The sequence below is a fragment of the Mesocricetus auratus genome, unplaced genomic scaffold (genome assembly GCF_017639785.1).
Source record: "Mesocricetus auratus isolate SY011 unplaced genomic scaffold, BCM_Maur_2.0 Super-Scaffold_100676, whole genome shotgun sequence".
NCBI classification, from domain to species: Eukaryota; Metazoa; Chordata; class Mammalia; order Rodentia; family Cricetidae; genus Mesocricetus; species Mesocricetus auratus.
Genome location: NW_024429266.1, coordinates 122590936 through 122598579, shown reverse-complemented (window position 1 = coordinate 122598579; position 7644 = coordinate 122590936). Strand labels below are relative to the sequence as shown.

At 33.8% G+C, this 7644-nt stretch overlaps 1 long non-coding RNA gene across 1 annotated transcript; it reads right to left on the bottom strand.

Moving 5' to 3' along the window:
- Positions 1 to 4551: 4551 nt before the first annotated feature.
- On the bottom strand, positions 4552 to 7644 carry LOC121132753. Its single transcript, XR_005874099.1, has 3 exons — positions 7534 to 7644; positions 6055 to 6125; positions 4552 to 4642 (listed from the first exon to the last, which is right to left on the bottom strand). It is a non-coding gene; the product is annotated as an uncharacterized LOC121132753 (long non-coding RNA).

The following is a 7644-nucleotide window of genomic DNA, read 5'->3' as shown; positions in this document are numbered from 1 at the left end:
GATTACATATATTTTTAAACATTTAGAGGGATTTTTTCTGAATCTGTCTTTAATGTATATACCTTTTCTAACAATATGCATCTTTAATCTGTTAAATAACATGGTTAGGATTAAAGTAGATGTTGGCTGCTTTCTACACTCAGTTCAGCTTTCCAAAATGATGATGGTTATGTTTACTATCAGCTCTGGGAGCTGTGCTCACAGTCTCAACTCTGGTCTATGCCGTCATCAAGCAGCTTCTAGCACACTTTCCATAAACCTTTTTGTCTGTATCAGTAAAAGTTAATCTGTCATGCAGCATGCCGAAGGACAGCTTCTGTGTACTGTGGTAGGAACCTGCCATGCTGTACTCAAGCCTGATTGGCAAAGCATCTCTGCACCATGACTCACATGATACTATGAGACTAGAAAGCCCACTGAGGTTCCATTTCTCTGTATTCAAAAATTTTTAAGCTTTTGTCATGTTTTACTGGAAATTCTTGCTAAATGTTTGAGTACCTTTTATACACAGAAGTTTCTGTCCTGCCTGGCCCATGATTCTTTTAGTCCCAAATAAACACACAGAGGCTTATATAAGTAATAAACGGTTTGGTCAATGACTCAGGCTTCTTATTGACTAGTTCTCTCTTAATTATTTCCCTTAACTATATATTGGCACTGTAACTCATTTCCTTTAAACTATGTATTGGCACAAGGATATGGCTTACCTATATGCATGTCAAGCTTTAGATGGCTGCATGGTGTCTCTCTAGCAACTCACCTCTGTTTTCCTCTTCCCAAAACTCTCCTAGTCTGATAGCCCTGCCTACACTACCTGTGTTGCTACATCCTGCTTGTCCATTGACCAAAATGGCTTTATTCATCAACCAATAAGAGAAAAATACATTGACAGCATACAGAAGGACATCCCCCATTAGGCTACTGCTCAAGCTCCAGGCATGTAGCCATGCTTCCTGCCATCACAATAATCTCTAAAACTGTAAGTATTCTCCCAATTAAATACTTTCTCTTATAATAGTTACCTTGGTCATGGTGTCTCTTAACAGAAATACAACAGTAACCAAAGCAGCAAGTAAACATCAAAAGATAATTAATAACCAGTTTGAAAATCTCATTGCAATAAATTGAGTAATCTATGAGAGATTTGCAAATTTCTACAGTTAGCAATGTCTTTTATGAAAGGGAGATTATATTTTTTTTATTTTTATAAAGCTATATAGTCTGTCTTGGTCATGTCCATCCTTACCCTCTCCTTACAGCTTCCCAAATATCTCCCATCTTCATCTCAACTTTATGTTTTTGTTTTGTTTTGTTCTCATCCACTAAATCCACTTATTATTTCTCTGTCTTGTGTTTCCTTCATATTTGACTCAAAGTATAAAAAGAGTTAGCATATTATAATGAAAAACTAGGATTTTCAAATACAAAAGGTTGTTGTGGAATTTAGGAAATAGGGCCATTTGTTGCTCGTGAATAGGAAATTTGTATTCTCTACTGGCTAAACTAGATACAGTGACTAGGACCAGTGTCCCTAAAGAAAGGAAAGGTGATTATCTTTACTTTTCTGAGAAATTTGTATAATTCAGGAAGAATTTTGAATGTAAGCAAAAAGAAGGGAAACAATTTGGTAAGAAGACACACAGCCACAAACTTGCATGGTGAACATTAAATCAAGATATGTGTGTGTGTGTGTGTGTGTGTGTGTGTGTGTGTGTGTGTGTGTGTGTATATGTATGTATGTGAAAGGATTCTTGGAACTGGACTCACATATATAGGCACACCCATACTCTACAAGCTGTCTGGATGTTTTAAAGCCTTCATGGTCACTAGATTTATATCTCAAAATTGTCTTACTTATAATAAACATTTTTGATTTTTCAAAGTTTCTAGATTCTCCATTTTTGTCTTAATTCACTTTGACAACTTTCTCTAACTAACAAACTACAAACCCTTTTCTGTTTGGGGGTTTTTAGCTTATTTTTAATTCTAATGAGGAAACACTTATAGTACATGTCTTAGTTAATGTTCTGTTGCTGTGAAAGGACACTATGGCCATACGAAATCTCATAAAATAAAGCATTTAATTGGAACTTGCTTACAGTTTCAGAGGTTTAATCCATGATCAGCATGGTGGGAAGTATCACCACTTGCAGGCATAGTACTGAAGCAAAAACTGAGAGTTGTGCGTCTGGATACTCAGGCAGCAAGTAGAGACACTGGACATGACTTGAACATTTGAAAACCCAAACTATACCCCCAGTGATATACTTCCTGCAACAAGGCCATATGTACCAATCTTCTAATCCCTCTCATGCAGCATCATTCCCTAATATATGAGCTTCTTGGGGACCATTCCTAATCAAACCACCACAGTACCGTTGTATGTTTTATTTATATAGATTTATATATATCCTATATTTAATATATTTGTATCAATATATAAATATCAAACTATATTTAAATATATAATATTTTACATAAATAAACAATAATTAAATCTATCAGTTAGACACATAATATGGAAAATAAAATATAACATAATATATATAAAATATATATGCTTCATATAAATCTATATAACATATTCAAATAGTTACATCATTGATCACCACACTCTTTCTAACCTCTCATACCTTCCTAAACACCTTTTCATATTCACAGACTTCTTTAATTATTACTGCTACACATATAAACATATGTCTATTTAAAAATATAAAAGACACACATGCTGAGTTTGTTTCATGTTGTTTGTGTGTAAATGATTTCAGGGATGACCACCTGGCACTGAATAAAAATGAGAGATAACATCCCTTATGCCAACAATTCTTCCACTATCAGGATTCTTTATTTCCTGTAGTATTTCGTATATTCAAATATGATTTTAAATCAACACCAGTAAAGAAAAATATCTTGGAGTATCAGTATGTCAGTGTTCATTATTACCCAAGCAATGAATGACAGGGGTAGAAACAATCTTTCTATTCATGACAACAGGTGGGGTGGACTCCAGGAGATGCATGCACATACCCCAGCCACCACTTTCAAGTAACCATGGCTAATGCTATTGTCATTTTCCCTCCATTATTTCACCTCAACCAAAATACTGTCTGTCTAATAACAACACACAACCACAAAGCACTCTGGTGTATGAGGTTTTTTTCTTTCTTTATTTATTTAATAAAACATTCATCTGTATTCTAATGAGAAAGAAACAGAAAGTGTGTGAATTTGGGTAAGTGGAGAGCTGGGAAGAGATTTGGAAGGGGACACTGCAATCAGAATATAATTTATTAAAAAAACTATTTGAATTAAATTCTTCAAAAATATTGATAAAATTCTCAGAATTTCCTCGCAACAAGGAACATGCCTCCTCCATAAGCAGCATCACCTATGTAGTGATGACACCTTGACTCCTGTATGTGCGTGCATTAAACCATCTATGTTTTTGCATGAATATAGATGTATCTGCAAACATTTAAGTGTGTAAAAGAATGGTTCTTTCATGGCCCTGCACCCTATTCATAAGACAGGGTCTTCCTGAACCTGGTGGGGGCTCTGAGCTTTGGGCTCTGAGCTGTGGGCATGTTTACAAGTATGGTCTCAACCCTTCCCTATCTAGTGCCAGGATTGATGTTAGACAACTGATGCTCCAAGCCTCTTCTGTGAGGGATGACAATTTATTTTTCTTTTATTTTCAACATTATAATATAATTATATTATCTTTCCTCCCTCCACAACTTCCCATATGTCCCACTTGCTCTTTTTCAATTGATTGTGTGGCATGTATTTATATATGAGTATAAACGTGAGCATATTTTGTGAAACAATTCTGCCATTGTTTAAAATGGTAATAATAATATTTTCAGTAAAATTGTATATCAATATATATAAACTTGACTTCTTTGTGTAAAACAGCTCTACCATGATTTGTAATAAAGTCAGTTCAGACTTGTCCATATGAGCATCTATCATCTCAGGGACACTGTATAGCATGTGCTCATTTCACAAACTTTGGGATGTTGTCTAAAAAAATAAATAACAGGAAAAAGTATCTGATACCCCTGGGAATTTACAAATTTCTGACTACTGCATTTTGAAATTCATAAATTATTCCCATTCATGATGGAGTAATAAAAGGAACGATTTCAGCTCTTTGTACAATCCACTGAAAGATGTACATTAGGTACTCTATTGAAAACATTTTGCAATAAGTGAAATCAATACATTTAATCAAACGTGAAGTAAGTAATGATTTTCAATAACAGGACGGTTATACCAGAAGTTCCTGAATGGCAATTACAAATCATGTTTACATAAATGAATCAACCTCAAAATTACACTTCAATGAGTCAAGAATATCTAATAACACCATGCTTCTGCAGCGCTCCCATTTAGGGCATTCATCTGTAAGTTGCAACAAAAAAGGAGAAAATTTAAAAACATTGTAGGATTTCCTTCATATTTTCTGTAAGAATTTTACATTTCTGAAAGGAAAATAAGGATCTTTGTGATTAGCTCTAATTTCAGGTAAGTTTACAGAAACTAACTTACCTGAATCATACATATTTTCAATAGGGATTTCATACTCTTGTGTCAGCTTCACGTAGTCTTTCCAAACTTTTTCAGTGATATTTTCCCCTTTCTGCATTTCATAGAGGAAATGTCAGGAGATATGTTCGTTATAATCACATTTAAACGTCTGAATTCAGCAAATTGTCACCAGTTGGTAAATCCTGCTGCCTTGTCCCATCCTCCATAGTGATGATGCCAGTAGACAAATCATTCTGAAGTCAGGTCAAACATTCTTCGTGTGGATAAATACATAAATTTTCACCCCATTTATGGATAAGATGTTGACTTAAAATCCAAGAATATTACATTATTTTCCTGTACAATTCAACTCAAATTTCACACAATCATGATTGCGTTTGAAAACACATGAGTGAACACTTTCCTACACCAGTGTATCATACAGCAAAATGCAAGGACTCAGCTGTGTTGCAAGTAACAAACAGAAAAAAGTTTCCTCATCTGTGAGATTTACATACCCAGTGCTGCAGTCAGGCTCTGCTTATACCCCAAATCATTAAGAAAATGGGCTACAAATAGGATGGTGGTGTTCAAGAAAAATTGTATTGAAATATAAAATCTGCTTAGGCCTAGGAAGAAATAATTTATCCTTCATTAGTACATGATATAGATTCTCCAACTTACTCATTTATTGTTTATTTTGAGATTTTAATATAGTTATATCATTTCGCCACTTCCTTTTTCTCTTTGTAATTGTAATGTATACATCTCAACAACCTCCTTCAGAGCCATGCCCTTTTTTCACTTATTATAATCACATGCCTATATTCATTGCATTATTATATAAAAATTACATATTACTTTATGTATTATATGCAGTAGTAATTCATAAGATAAATGTAATATATATTTATTCATAAATATAACTCATTGAGGCCACATGTTAGTTTATGTAGCTGCTATTTATTTTTAATTCTATTATTTCTAAAACATTACTGTCAAAAATTCTTTCATAATAATCCAAATATCGTTAAGACACTACAAATATATTGCCATTTTAGTAGTAAATTATTCAGTCAGAGAAACATTCCCTTGACTTTTAACATAAAATACAAAAGTCATGAATATGCCTATACCTGACCATCTCTAATGATCAAAAATTCTATTTATTTATTTGTTTTGTGTTTGGTTGGTTGGTTGGTTGTGTTTGGACCACGTAGCAAGACACATCTGTGCATTTTTTCTTCATGGTATGGAAAACTAATAATGGATATTTTACTCATTTCTTTCTCTGTGCCCCTCAGGCGCCAGGTAATAGTATATTTGCGGAAAATCACGATAGGCATCACGCAACAGCCATTTTCCAATAATGTTCTGGGACCCCCTGTTTTTGCAATCTACAACAGCAAAATTCCCTATAACATGGGCCACAATGGAACAGTTATCTACAAAAGAAGCTCCTGGTAAAGATTTGATTGTTAATATAAAATGTAAATAATACCATCAGTACTCAGAGATACTCACCTTTTGTAAAGCATATCTTATATCTAGGTTTATCTGTCCAGACTGTATGTCGTTGACACTTGCCGTTTTTTCTAAGCTCAAAATGAAAAATAATAATCACTCATTATTTAGCACTTATCATCTCATGTGTTCTTCTACCTCTATAAGAATAAACTTGCTGAAAGTGAAACATGTTCATGGTTGTGTCCCTGTGTTCTGTTTGTAAATATTTTCATTAACAGAACTTTTGATTGGTGATTCCTTTCAGGTGCGGGCCAATTTTCTGTGCTCATTGGGATGTGTGCATGAAAATGGGCCTCAGGCCCATAATTGACAGGATTTCCCTCCTCAAAAATAGAAGTCAGTGATCATATCGATGCAATGGTAGGTATGAAATTATATGGATGGTATTCATGAGGAGGAACATTTTTCATGGTGAGGTAATAAACACTGCTTTTTAAAAAATTTACATGCAGATTTTCCTTTACTTATATTCACAGTTATTAGAGTCAGACATGATACCATTGTACCACAAGGCTGGCCTATAATCACATTTATTGATATTTTACTTTCAGTAAACATTAGTTTCTTTCCAAAATGTATATTTTACTCCCCAAGTTTATATTTTCACTCTTTTAATAGAAAGGAAAATTAAAACATCAAGCAATGAATGTCAAAATTTAATATTTTTAGTTGCAGTGACTAAACTCCAGCCTTCCTTGCATTATTAGTAGTTCCATATTACCTTTGCATTTCAGAAATACATTGGAAATGCTTTGAGTCCCATTTTAACAAATCATTTTTTCTACTTGAATGAACTTTTCTTACCTAACATAGAATGTCATGCTCATGACTCTGTAATCCTTAAAATACTTCACTTCACATATCAACACTTCACTTCCAACACACTGGCATATATGGGTGCTAGGTAGATGGTATTAAAATGCCCTTAAAACTAAAAATTAAAATTAATGTGAATAAATTTATTAGCCAGAGGACCTGGGTTTGAGTCCTAGAACCCACATGTTAGCACACAACCTCCTGTAACTTCATTTCTGAGGGGCCTTTGTGGGTGTTGCAAATACATAATGCAACATGGAGACCAAACACATAAAATGACAAAATTATTGAAAGTTTTAAGATAAAACAATGGTTAAAAAAACTAAGTATACTATAGATTTTCAACTAAAGAAATGGTAGTTTACATTATGATATAAAAATTTATCACATATACAATGTGATAACAGCATTAATGTGTATTTCTGTTTATACAATAAAAGTGTTACATTATTTAAAAGCACATACATTTACTTAGGCAATATAGGAAGGGCAAATGAGGCAATTATAACCCTAAAACTGAAACAAATAATTTTTAAGACATGAAACTATATTAAATACAACAAAGAATCACAGAATCACACTGACTGTCAGGTCAAAAAGTGGCAATTCACCACAGTCACTTCTGCCCCTGCAATACCCAGTGAAAGCCCATCCTTGTACCTGCAGGGGTTCCTCGGTGGCAGACACCAAACAGGTTAGAGCAGCGAGCAGAAAAATCTTCATCTTCCAGAAGTTTCTTTTGTATCTGTAGTAGAAAACCAGAGTTTTTAG